This window comes from Scyliorhinus canicula, chromosome 7 (genome assembly GCF_902713615.1).
Source record: "Scyliorhinus canicula chromosome 7, sScyCan1.1, whole genome shotgun sequence".
Classification (NCBI taxonomy): domain Eukaryota; kingdom Metazoa; phylum Chordata; class Chondrichthyes; order Carcharhiniformes; family Scyliorhinidae; genus Scyliorhinus; species Scyliorhinus canicula.
Window position 1 is genome coordinate 2135105 of NC_052152.1, and position 13702 is coordinate 2148806.

The 13702-nt window shown below is 51.0% G+C and overlaps 1 long non-coding RNA gene across 1 annotated transcript; it reads right to left on the bottom strand.

The window, feature by feature from the left end:
• Positions 1 to 10594: 10594 nt before the first annotated feature.
• LOC119968712 lies at positions 10595 to 13409 on the bottom strand. Its single transcript, XR_005461188.1, has 3 exons — positions 13323 to 13409; positions 11522 to 11704; positions 10595 to 10680 (listed from the first exon to the last, which is right to left on the bottom strand). It is a non-coding gene; the product is annotated as an uncharacterized LOC119968712 (long non-coding RNA).
• Between the last annotated feature and the right edge of the window lie 293 nt (positions 13410 to 13702).

Sequence of the window (13702 nt, forward strand, 5' to 3'; positions counted from 1 at the left end):
GCCCGGATGTCTCCTTAAATAACAGAGCAACACCACCTCCCTTACCATCCACTCTGTCCTTCCGAATATTGATAACCCTCAGATATTTAACTCCCAGTCGTGACCATCCTTTAACCATGTTTCAGTAATGGCCACCTAAATCATAGTCATTCACGATGAGTTGTGCCATTAACTCATTACTTTATTCCGAATACTATGAGCATTCAGGTAAAGTACACTTTATATTGGTTTTTTTTTACCTCTGTTTTGAATCTTAACATCTCCAGTTTTTATTCCTTTTAGTATTACTGAGCCTATTCACTGAGCTCCCCTCAGTCACTGTACCTTGTACTGTCGCCCTTTTAGATTTTTGACTATGTCTTCTCTGCCTTGCATTTTTCCCCTTCCTTTTGCTTCTGTCTCTGTTTTACTACCTTCCACTTCCTGCATCGGTTTCCCATCCCCCTGCCACATTAGTGTAAACCCTCCCCAACAGCTCTAGCAAACACCCCCCCCCCCCCCCCCCCCCCCAGGACATCGGTTCCAGTCCTGCCCAGGTGCAGACCGTCCGGTTTGTACTGGTCCCACCTCCCCCAGAACCGATCCCAATGCCCCAGGAATTTGAATCCCTCCCTCTTGCACCATCTCTCGAGCCATGCATTCATCCTATCTATCCTGACATTCCTACTCTGACTAGCTCGTGGCACTGGTAGCAATCCTGAGATTACTACCTTTGAGGTCCTACTTTTTAGTTTAACTCCTAACCTCCCTGAATTCCGCTTGTAGGACCTCATCCCGTTTTTACCTATATCGTTGGTGCCTATGTGCACCATGACAGCTAGCTGTTCATCCTTTCTCTCCCCCCCCCCCCCCCCCCCCCCCCCCCCCAGAATGTCCTGCAGCCGCTTCAAGACATCCTTGACCCTTGCACCAGGGAGGCAACGTTACCATCCTGGAGTCTCAATTGCGTCCACAGAACCGCCTGTCTATTCCCCTGCCGATCGAGTCCCCTATCACTATAGCCCTGCCATTTTTATTACTGCCCTGCTGTGCAGTAGAGCCAGCCATGGTGCCATGCACCTTGCTGCTGCCTTCCCCTGGTGAGCCATCTCCCCCAACAGTATCCAAAGCGGTATATCTGTTTTGCAGGGTGATGACCGCAGGGGACACCTGCACTGCCTTCCTACTCTTGCTCTGTCTTTTGGTCACCCATTTGCTATCTCCCTCAGTAACCTTCACCTGCGGTGTGACCAACTCGCTAAACGTGCTATCCACGACCTCCTCAGCATCGCGGATGCTCCAAAGTGAGTCCATCCGCAGCTCCAGAGCTGTCAAGCGGTCTAACAGGAGCTGCAACTGAACACACTTCTTGCACGTGAAAGAGCCAGGGACAGTGGACATGTCCCTGAGCTCCCACATCGTACATGAGGAGCATGACACCTGTCTGGAATCTCCTGCCATGTCTTAAACCTTAGGTAAACTTATACAACTACAATTTAAAAATAAAAATAAATAAATTAGACAATGAAAAGAAAAACTACTTACCAGTCACTTACCAGGGTTAAAAAGCACCTCCAAAAAAGCACCTTCTCACTCTGCACTGAATTACCTCACTGCACCAAATTACCAAGTTGCAATTCCAACTCTGGATGTGTCTCCTTGAAAAGCGCTAGTTTACTGAGTGCGCTTTCTGTCTGTCTTTTATGCAGACCTCAGCTAACCGATGACTCAAAAAAACCCTAAACTTCAAAGAGAAGAATACAATGTGCCCTTTGTGCCCTGAAACAGGCCTCAGGTGACTGACAGATAACTGCCTCTCAGCAATTAGGGTGGGGGAAGCTTCAACCAATCAGACACTAAGGTACACACTGCACTTTTAACTGAAAAACAGCAGAATTAGATTTTCCACTTACCTTTCCTGATTACCTCACTGCACCAAATTACCAAGTTGCAATTCCCACTCTGGATGTGCTTCACTCCGGATGTGTCTCCTTGAAAAGCGCAAGCTTTGGTCTGGTCTACATGGGACTCCAGACCGATAGCAACGTGGTTGACTCTCAACTGCCATTTGAACTGGCCGAGCGAGACACTCAGCTCAAGGGCAATTACCAATGGGCAATAAAGGCTGGTCCAGTGATGCCCACAAGGGATAGGTTGGAGGCAGAGGCTTCTGTAGGGTGCTCCTTCCAAGGGCCGGTGCAGACTTGATGGACCGGCTGGCATCCTTCTGCACTGTAAATTCTATGATGCCAGGAAAAAATAAATATGCTCTCTGCCAAGGATTGATAATACGGGGAGGTGGAACATCAGTGAGTATTCAGTTTTATTGGAACAATTGACCCAGGGTGAATAGTCGCTTGTGAAATGATCATCCTGAAGTTGCACAAGCCGATTTTTGTGTACGATTTGTAATGGTCCCTGGAGACCATTTATACACATTCAGGAACTGTGTCCCAGTGAGCGTCAGCACCTTCAGGAACTGTGTCCCAGTGAGAGTCAGCACCTTCAGGCACTGTACCCCAGTGAGAGTCAGCACCTTCAGGAACTGTACCCCAGTGAGAGTCAGCACCTTCAGGAACTGTCCCCCAGTGAGAGTCAGCACCTTCAGGAACTGTGTCCCAGTGAGAGTCAGCACCTTCAGGAACTGTGTCCCAGTGAGAGTCAGCACCTTCAGGAACTGTGTCCCAGTGCGAGTCAGCACCTTCAGGAACTGTGTCCCAGTGAGAGTCAGCACCTTCAGGAACTGTGTCCCAGTGAGAGTCAGCACCTTCAGGGACTGTGTCCCAGTGAGAGTCAGCACCTTCAGGAACTGTCGCCCAGTGAGAGTCAGCACCTTCAGGAACTGTCGCCCAGTGAGAGTCAGCACCTTCAGGAACTGTGTCCCAGTGAGAGTCAGCACCTTCAGGAACTGTATCCCAGGGAGAGTCAGCACCTTCAGGAATTGTGTCCCAGTGAGAGTCAGCACCTTCAGGACGTGTGTCCCAGTGAGAGTCAGCACCTTCAGGACCTGTGTCCCAGTGAGAGTCAGCACCTTCAGGAACTGTGTCCCAGTGAGAGTCAGCACCTTCAGGAACTGTACCCCAGTGAGAGTCAGTACCTTCAGGAACTGTCCCCCAGTGAGAGTCAGTACCTTCAGGAACTGTCCCCCAGTGAGAGTCAGCACCTTCAGGAACTGTGTCCCAGTGAGAGTCAGCACCTTCAGGGACTGTGTCCCAGTGAGAGTCAGTACCTTCAGGAACTGTCCCCCAGTGAGAGTCAGTACCTTCAGGAACTGTCCCCCAGTTAGAGTCAGCACCTTCAGGAACTGTGTCCCAGTGAGAGTCAGCACCTTCAGGGACTGTGTCCCAGTGAGAGTCAGCACCTTCAGGAACTGTGTCCCAGTGAGAGTCAGCACCTTCAGGAACTGTGTCCCAGTGAGAGTCAGCACCTTCAGGAACTGTGTCCCAGTGAGAGTCAGCACCTTCAGGGACTGTGTCCCAGTGAGAGTCAGCACCTTCAGGTACTGTGTCCCAGTGAGAGTCAGCACCTTCAGGAACTGTGTCCCAGTGAGAGTCAGCACCTTCAGGAACTGTGTCCCAGTGAGAGTCAGCACCTTCAGGAACTGTGTCCCAGTGAGAGTCAGCACCTTCAGGAACTGTGTCCCAGTGAGAGTCAGCACCTTCAGGAACTGTGTCCCAGTGAGAGTCTGCACCTTCAGGAACTGTGTCCCAGTGAGAGTCAGCAACTTCAGGAACTGTGTCCAGTGAGAGTCAGCACCTTCAGGATATGTGTCCCAGTGAGAGTCAGCACCTTCAGGAACTGTGTCCCAGTGAGAGTCAGCAACTTCAGGAACTGTGTCCCAGTGAGAGTCAGCACCTTCAGGATATGTGTCCCAGTGAGAGTCAGCACCTTCAGGAACTGTGTCTCAGTGAGAGTCAGCACCTTCAGGAACTGTATCCCAGTGAGAGTCAGCACCTTCAGGAACTGTCCCCCAGTGAGAGTCAGCACCTTCAGGAACTGTGTCCCAGTGAGAGTCAGCACCTTCAGGAACTGTCCCCCAGTGAGAGACAGCACCTTCAGGAACTGTCTCCCAGTGAGAACATAGAACATTACAGCGCAGTACGGGCCCTTCGGCCCTCGATGTTGCGCCGACCTGTGAAATCATCTGAAGCCTATCTGACCTACACTATTCCATTTTCATCCATATGTCTATCCAGTGACCACTTAAATGCCCTTAAATTTGGCGAGTCTACTACTGTTGCAGGCAGGGCGTTCCACACCCCTACTACTCTCTGAGTAAAGAAACTGCCTCTGACATCTGTCCTATATCTACCACCCTATGTCCCCTCGTGTTGGTCATCACCATCCGAGGAAAATGACTCTCACTGTCCACCCTATCTAACCCTCTGACTATCTTATATGTCTCTATTAAGTCACCTCTCAGCCTTCTCCTCTAACAAAAACAACCTCAAGTCCCTGAGCCTTTCCTCGTAAGACCTTCCCTCCATACCAGGCAACATCCTAGTAAATCTCCTCTGAACTCTTTCCAAAGCTTCCACATCCTTCCTATAATGTGGTGACCAGAACTGCACGCAGTACTCCAGGTGCGGCCGCACCAGAGTTTTGTACAGCTGCAGCATGACCTCGTGGCTCCGAAACTCAATCCCCCTACTGATAAAGGCTAGCACACCATATGCCTTCTTAACAGCCCTATTAACCTGGGTGGCAACTTTCAGGGATTTATGTACCTGGATGCCGAGATCTCTCTGTTCATCTACACTGCCAAGAATCTTGCCATTAGCCCAGTACTCTGCATTCCTGTTACTCCTTCCAAAGTGAACCACCTCACACTTTTCCGCATTAAACTCCATCTGCCACCTCTCAGCCCAGCTCTGCAGCTTATCTATGTCCCTCTGTAACCTCTAACATCCTTCAGCACTATCCACAACTCCACCGACCTTCGTGTCATCTGCAAATTTACTAACCCATCCTTCTACACCCTCTTCCAGGTCATTTATAAAAATGACAAACAGCAGTGGCCCCAAAACAGATCCTTGCGGTACACCACTAGTAACTGAACTCCAGGATGAACATTTGCCATCAACCACTACCCTCTGTCTTCTTTCAGCTAGCCAATTACTGATCCAAACCGCTAAATCACCTTCAATCCCATACGTCCGTATTTTCTGCAATAGTCTACCATGGGGAACCTTATCAAACGCCTTACTGAAATCCATATACACCACATCAACCGCTTTACCCTCATCCACCTGTTTGGTCACCTTCTCAAAAAATTCGATAAGGTTTGTGAGGCATGACCTACCCTTCACAAAACCGTGTTGAGTATCGCTAATCAACTTGTTCTTTTCAAGATGATTATACATCCTAACTCTTCTAACCTTTTCCAACATTTTACCCACAACCGAAGTAAGGCTCACAGGTCGATAATTACCAGGGTTGTCTCTACTCCCCTTCTTGAACAAGGGGACAACATTTGCTATCCTCCAGTCTTCCGGCACTATTCCTGTCGACAAAGACGACATAAAGATCAAGGACAAAGGCTCTGAAATCTCCTCCCTGGCTTCCCAGAGAATCCTAGGATAAATCCCAGCAGGCCCAGGGGACTTACCTATTTTTACACTTTCCAAAATTGCTAACACCACCTCCTTGTGAACCTCAATCCCATCTAGCCTGGTCGACTATACCTGAGTATTCTCCTCAACAACATTGTCTTTCTCCAGTGTAAACACTGACGAAAAATATCCATTTAACGCTTCCCCTATCTCCTCTGATTCCACACACAACTTTCCACTACTATCCTTGATTGGCCCTAATCTTACTCGAGTCATTCTTTTGTTCCTGATATACCTATAGAAAGCCTTCGGGTTTTCCTTGATCCTATCCGCCAACGACCTTTCATGTCCCCTCCTCGCTCTTCTTAACTCTCCCTTTAGGTCCTTCCTGGCTAACTTGTAACTCTCAAGTGCCCTAACTGAGCCTTCATGTCTCATCCTAACATAAGCTTTCTTCTTCCTCTTGACAAGTGCTTCAACTTCCTTAGTAAACCACGGTTCCCTTGCTCAACAACTTCCTCCCTGCCTGACAGGTACATACTTATCAAGGACACGCAGTAGCTGTTCCTTGAAAAAGCTCCACATGTGTCCCTGTGAGAGTCAGCACCTTGAGGAACTGTGTCCCAGTGAGAGTCAGCACCTTGAGGAACTGTGTCCCAGTGAGAGTCAGCACCTTCAGGAACTGTGTCCCAGTGAGAGTCAGCACCTTCAGGAACTGTATCCCAGGGAGAGTCAGCACCTTCAGGAACTGTCCCCCAGTGAGAGTCAGCACCTTCAGGATCTGTGTCCCAGTGAGAGTCAGTACCTTCAGGAACTGTGTCCCAGTGAGAGTCAGCACCTTCAGGAACTGTGTCCCAGTGAGAGTCAGCACCTTCAGGAACTGTGTCCCAGTGAGAGTCAGCACCTTCAGGATCTGTGTCCCAGTGAGAGTCAGCATCTTCAGGAACTGTGTCCCAGTGAGAGTCAGCACCTTCAGGATCTGTGTCCCAGTGAGAGTCAGCACCTTCAGGAACTGTCCCCCAGTGAGAGTCAATACCTTCAGGAACTGCCCGAGAAAAGGAATTAATTGTGGTTGGTGTATTGTGAGGGTATGAGTGTATATAGTTGTATAAGTGATTGTATATGATGGTGTATGTGAATGTATGTGGTTGAGTCTGAGTGTATTGTATGTGAGTGTATATGAGGGTGTCTGAGGGTATGTGGTTACAGATGAGGGTGTATATGGGTCTGTGGGCCAAGGGCTGTGGATAAATTCGGGTTGTCGTTGATGTTGGTTTGTGGGATTTGCGATTTGCTCCTTCAGTTACTGGCTGCCATTTACAGTGGAAGAGAGAAGCTGCATGAAGTGGTTTATTTATGCATGAGACAACACTGAAGATGCAGATTCCACACCTTACTGCCCTGCCCCATGTTGGTTCTTGCTGCTCAGAGTCATTTGTTGCAGCCGTTCACTTGTTCTCAAACTCAAGTCGAGCTGTTGTTCCTCAGCAGAATGTCCAAGACACCGGCAGATACCAACATTGTCAAGTTAGCTCGGAGCTTCGGGTCAGGGGCTTCCAGTACTCTGCAAAGAAAATTGGAATAAGGAATTGATTGAATCACCGTGGCTTTGTTGATGTGGAGACTCTCTTGGTCACAGGGGTTCCCTATTTTGGTTGATCTCATTTTTCTTTCTTGTTACTTTAGAACATAGAACATAGAACGATACAGCGCAGTACAGGCCCTTCGGCCCTCGATGTTGCACCGACATGGAAAAAAAAAACTAAAGGCCATCTAACCTACACTATGCCCTTATCATCCATATGCTTATCCAATAAATTTTTAAATGCCCTCAATGTTGGCGAGTTCACTACTGTTGCAGGTAGGGCATTCCACGGCCTCACCACTCTTTGCGTAAAAAACCCACCTCTGACCTCTGTCCTATATCTATTACCCCTCAATTTAAGGCTATGTCCCCTCGTGCTAGCCACCTCCATCCGCGGGAGAAGGCTCTCGCTGTCCACCCTATCTAACCCTCTGATCATTTTGTATGCCTCTATTAAGTCACCTCTTAACCTTCTTCTCTCTAACGAAAACAACCTCAAGTCCATCAGCCTTTCCTCATAAGATTTTCCCTCCATACCAGGCAACATCCTGGTAAATCTCCTCTGCACCCGTTCCAAAGCTTCCACGTCCTTCCTATAATGAGGCGACCAGAACTGTACGCAATACTCCAAATGCGGCCGTACCAGAGTTTGGTACAGCTGCATCATGACCTCATGGCTCCGGAACTCAATCCCTCTACCAATAAAGGCCAACACACCATAGGCCTTCTTCACAACCCTATCAACCTGGGTGGCAACTTTCAGGGATCTATGTACATGGACACCGAGATCCCTCTGCTCATCCACACTACCAAGAATTTTACCATTAGCCAAATATTCCGCATTCCTGTTATTCTTTCCAAAGTGAATCACCTCACACTTCTCCACATTAAACTCCATTTGCCACCTCTCAGCCCAGCTCTGCAGCTTATCTATGTCCCTCTGTAACCTGCAACATCCTTCCGCACTGTCTACAACTCCACCGACTTTAGTGTCGTCTGCAAATTTACTCACCCATCCTTCTGCGCCCTCCTCTAGGTCATTTATAAAAATGACAAACAGCAACGGCCCCAGAACAGATCCTTGTGGTACGCCACTCGTAACTGAACTCCATTCTGAACATTTCCCATCAACTACCACTCTCTGTCTTCTTTCAACTAGCCAATTTCTGATCCACATCTCTAAATCACCCTCAATCCCCAGCCTCCGTATTTTCTGCAATAGCCGACCGTGGGGAACCTTATCAAACGCTTTACTGAAATCCATATACACCACATCAACTGCTCTACCCTCGTCTACCTGTTCAGTCACCTTCTCAAAGAACTCGATAAGGTTTCTTCCTCTTCACTTTTAGGATGTGGAAAAGATGATCCACTGCTGCCTGCACAATGCCCCCCCCCCCCCCCCCCCCCCCCCCCCCCCCCCCCCCCCTATTCCCATTTCTATCGCCTCTGGAAACAGGACCTTAGCACAGCCTCAAGCAGACACGTAACCGCGCTCTCAAAATCACTTCCCAATTCCCATATCTAACACTGATTCAATGGACAGGAGCTGACTTGGTCTTCGATTCTCTTTGGGCAGTTTTGCAGCTCAGAACAAAACCGTTTCTATATTAGAGTTCACAAATCTGTATCCAAAGAGTCGGTGTGTGTGGGACCTGCACCCCAGTGAGAGTCAGTGTGTGGGACCCGTACCCAGTGAGAGTCAGTGTGTGGGACCCGTACCCCAGTGAGAGTCAGTGTGTGTGGGGGACCCGTACCCCAGTGAGAGTCAGTGTGTGTGGGGACCCGTACCCCAGTGCGAGTCAGTGTGTGTGGGACCTGTACCCCAGTGAGAGTCAGTGTGTGGGGGACCCGTACCCCAGTGAGATTCAGTGTGTGTGGGACCCGTACCCCAGTGAGAGTCAGTGTGTGTGGGAACCCGTACCCCAGTGAGAGTCATGTGTGTGGGACCCGTACCCCAGTGAGAGTCAGTGTGTGTGGGACCCATACCCCAGTGAGAGTCAGTGTGTGTGGGTCCCGTACCCCAGTGAGAGTCAGTGTGGGTGGGACCCGTACCCCAGTGAGAGTCAGTGGTGTGGGACCCCGTACCCCAGTGAGAGTCAGTGTATGAGGGACCCGTACCCCAGTGAGAGGTCAGTGGTGTGAGACCCGTACCCAGTGAGAGTCAGTGTGTGTGAGACCCGTACCCCAGTGAGAGTCAGTGTGTGGTGGGACCCATACCCCAGTGAGAGTCAGTGTGTGTGGATCCGTACCCCAGTTGAGAGTCGGTGTGTGTGGGACCCGTACCCAGTGAGAGTCAGTGTGTGTGAGACCCGTACCCCAGTGAGAGTCAGTGTGTGTGGGACCCGTACCCCAGTGAGAGTCAGTGTGTGTGGGACCCGTACCCCAGTGCGAGTCAGTGTGTGTGGGACCTGTACCCCAGTGAGAGTCAGTGTGGGACCCGTACCCCAGTGAAGTCAATGTGTGTGGGACCCATACCCCAGTGAGAGTCAGTGTGTGTTGTAGACCCTACCCAGTGAGAGTCAGTGTGTGTGGGACCCGTACCCCGTGAGAGTCAGTGTGTGTGGGACCCGTACCCAGTGAGAGTCAGTGCGTGTGGGACACGTACACCCAGTGAGAGTCATGTGTGTGGGACCCGTACCCCAGTGAGAGTCAGTGTGTGTGGGACCCGTACCCCAGTGAGAGTCAGTGTGTGTGGGACCCGTACCCCAGTGAGAGTCAGTGTGTGTGGGACCCGTACCCCAGTGAGAGTCAGTGTGTGTGGGACCCTACCCCAGTGAGAGTCAGTGTGTGTGGGACCCTTACCCCAGTGTGTGTGGGACCCGTACCCCAGTGAGAGTCAGTGTGTGTGGGACCCGTACCCCGGTGAGAGTCAGTGTGTTGGGACCCGTACCCCAGTGAGAGTCAGTGTGTCTGGGACCCGTACCCCAGTGAGAGTCAGTGTGTGTGTAGGACCCGTACCCCAGTGAGAGTCAGTGTGTGTGGGACCCGTACCCCAGTGAGAGTCAGTGTGTGGTGGGACCCGTACCCCAATGAGAGTCAGTGTGTGTGGGACCCGTACCTCAGTGAGAGTCAGTTGTGTGGGATCCATACCCCAGTGAGAGTCAGTGTGTCTGGGACCCGTACCCCAGTGAGAGTCAGTGTGTGTGTAGGACCCGTACCCAGTGCGAGTCAGTGTGTGTGGGACCCGTACCCCAGTGAGAGTCAGTGTGTGTGGGACCCGTACCCCAGTGAGAGTCAGTGTGTGTGGGACCCGTACCCCAGTGAGAGTCAGTGTGTGTGGGGCCCGTACCCCAGTGAGAGTCAGTGTGTCTGGGACCCTTACCCCAGTGAGAGTGCAGATGAGGGAGACAAATTGAAATATAAAGTTGATTACCTCTGTGCCTGAACAGGATCTTTACCTCATATTGTCTCAGTGTCTCTCGGAACTGTGGGTCATTGATTATCAAGTTTATTCAGGATGTTGTGAAATTCTGTTTAACTTCTCCTCACTCTCTGGGCTCAGACCAAGTGATTGAACAAAGCTGTTTGTTGGCTTGTTGCCGTGTGTCTGAAGATGTTGTCCTAGAAGATCAAAAACCTGACGTGAGATTAGTGAAACATCCCGGGAACAGTGTTAAATTCAGCCCCCTGAAATATTGCCAGGTTGCCTGGCTCCAATATCATAGCGTCATTTACCACACACACACAGGCCCTTTGTCCCATCGATGCAAATGATCTTTTTCACTCTGAAAGGTAGCACCTCTGACAGTGCAGCACTCTCTAAATACCCCAGCCAGCACCTCTCTAAATACCCAGCCAGCACCTCTCTAAATACCCCAGCCAGCACCTCTGGCAGTGCAGAACTCTCTAAATACCCCAGCCAGCACCTCTGACAGTGCAGCACTCTCTAATACCCCAGCCAGCACCTCTGGCAGTGCAGAACTCTCTAAATACCCCAGCCAGCACCTCTGGCAGTGCAGAACTCTCTAAATACCCCAGCCAGCACCTCTGACAGTGCAGCACTCTCTAACTACCCCAGCCAGCACCTCTGACAGTGCAGCACTCTCTAACTACCCAGCCAGCACCTCTGACAGTGCAGCACTCTCTAAATACCCCAGCCAGCAGCACTCTCTAAATACCCCAGGCAGCTATCAGTTTGATTTGAATGCTCAAAAGGTTCAGTCAGACTTCAGCCCGAACCACCGGATTCAGAGGCATCTGCATTACCTCAACCGATAGTCAACTTGGAGGGTTTATAATTACTGTCCTTCACTCTGGTACTGATCGCACTGGCCTATACTGTCAGCCTCTATCTCAAACTATTGTCTTGGATCCAAAAGCTGTGAGGGTCTCACTATCTGCCAGTCTGTGGGGAAGTGATCAACACATTCTTCCCCAGAGAGAGAGGCACATGAATGCTCACCTATAAACTCCAGCACATCTTTGATGAAGATCAGTTCCTCATCACTTTCTTCGAAATGCTGCAAAAATCCCTCCGGATCCTCATGAAACCATTTCATGGTTTGAACAAAGCGCAGGTCTCGCACCTGCCGGTGTAAGCGGGGGTGTCCGTTAATCGCAGTCTCCACATCTGGATGTCCCCAATCTAAAGGTGAATGCAGATCACAGAACATTGCTGGTTGAGAAACTGGTGGGATTTTGCTGATATAAGAATATTTCCTCGACCACTGAACAGAATCATTGGGTCCCTGAGTTGACACCATGGGGTTGGAACCAGATTTACCTTCTGTCATTGACTGGCCCACTCCCAATACCCCATGAGCCTGGGTGGGAGCAGTGATCAGGACCTGACCTGAAAGACATTGCTACTGATTCCATCCTCAGACACAGGGACTGGGGGTTGGGGACAGGGACCTGTGGGCAGAGGGGTGGCACAGTGGGTTAGCCCTGCAGCCTCTCGGCACCGAGGTCCCAGGGTGGCACAGTGGCACAGTGGGTTGCCCTGCAGCCTCTCCGGCACCGAGGTCCCAGGGCAGCACGGTGGGCGCAGTGGGTTAGCCCTGCAGCCTCTCGGCACGAGGTCCCAGGGTGGCACAGTGGGTTAGCCCTGCTGCCTCACGGCACCGAGGTCCCGGGCGGCACGGTGGGTTAGCCCTGCAGGCCTCGCGGCACCGAGTCCCAGGGCGGCACAGTGGGTTAGCCCTGCTGCCTCACGGCACCGAGGTCCCAGGGCAGCACGGTGGCCAGTGGGTTAGCCCGGCTGCCTCACGGCACCGAGGTCCCAGGCGGTACAGTGGGTTAGCCCTGCTGCTTCACGGCACCGAGGTCCCAGGGCAGCACGGTGGCACAGTGGGTTAGCCCTGCTGCTTCACGGCACCGAGGTCCCAGGGCGGTACAGTGGCACAGTGGGTTAGCCCTGCAGCCTCTCGGCACCGAGGTCCCAGGGCGGCACGGTGGCGCAGTGGGTTAGCCCTGCAGCCTCTCGGCCACCGACCGGTCCCAGGGGTGGCACAGTGGGTTAGCCCTGCAGCCTCTCGGCACCGAGGTCCCAGGCGGCACGGTGGCACAGTGGGTTAGCCCTGCTGCCTCACGACGCTGAGGTCCCAGGTTCGATCCCGGCTCTGGGTCACTGTTCCGTGTGGAGTTTGCACATTCTCCCCGTGTTGGGTGGGTTTCGCCCCCACAACCCAAAGATGTGCAGGTTAGGTGGATTGGCCACGCTAAATTACCCCTTAATTGGGAAAAATTAATTGGGTACTCTAAATTTTTTTTAAAGAATTTCAACATTAACTGAGCTGAGACAGGCCATATTCCACCCCACTAACACAACACTGGAAACTCCTCCTCTCATACTCGAGTGGCCCATTCTCCCCCCCGCTCGCTCCCCATGATTCCCTGTCACCCCTCTGCCCACAGGTCCCTATCCCAGTTCCTGTGATTGACGATGGAATCAGTAGCAATGTCTTTCAGCTCTGCATTTATCCAGCCCAGTGAGGAACAATACTTGATTTCATTTTGGGAAATGAAGAGTTTGGAAGATTTAGGAAATAATGACCTTATTATGACGAATGTCAGGGGTGAGGGAAACTGGAGGAGGCTCGGGAAGATTTGAAGGGAGCTGTGTGAAATGACCTAGATAGATAACAGGCCGGATAACAAACAGAAATTGGCAACATCTTGGGTTCCATGTGGGCCAAGGAGAGAGACGAAAACAGGGCTGGACAGAAATATGGGTAAGTGAAAAGTGAAGGAAGACTACATACCAATCAACTAATCTGATCCACGTATTCTCTCAGGTTATGCTGCATTTTGAAACGTTCTTGCATTTTAGTTTAACTTTGCTCCTGTTTTCCCTCATCGCTCTGCTTTGACATTCTGCTCTGAGCTGCCGCCTTATTCCATTCTGGATTCTCCTTCAGATCCTGCTTTTGCAGAGAAGGTGATTCCCCCTGCGTCTGGCAGGACCCAGTGCTCAGGCTATTGATGGGTCCTCGTTCTTCCTAGGCCCTGGTTTCCCTGGTAACGGGCCACCTCATTGGTATCTGAAGACAGATGAATGTTCTTCCCCAAAAGAAATCCCTTCTTCAGTCCACCAATATTTCTTTTTGGGATCGTGTGCTGTAGATTACGCTCGCAGCTCCTG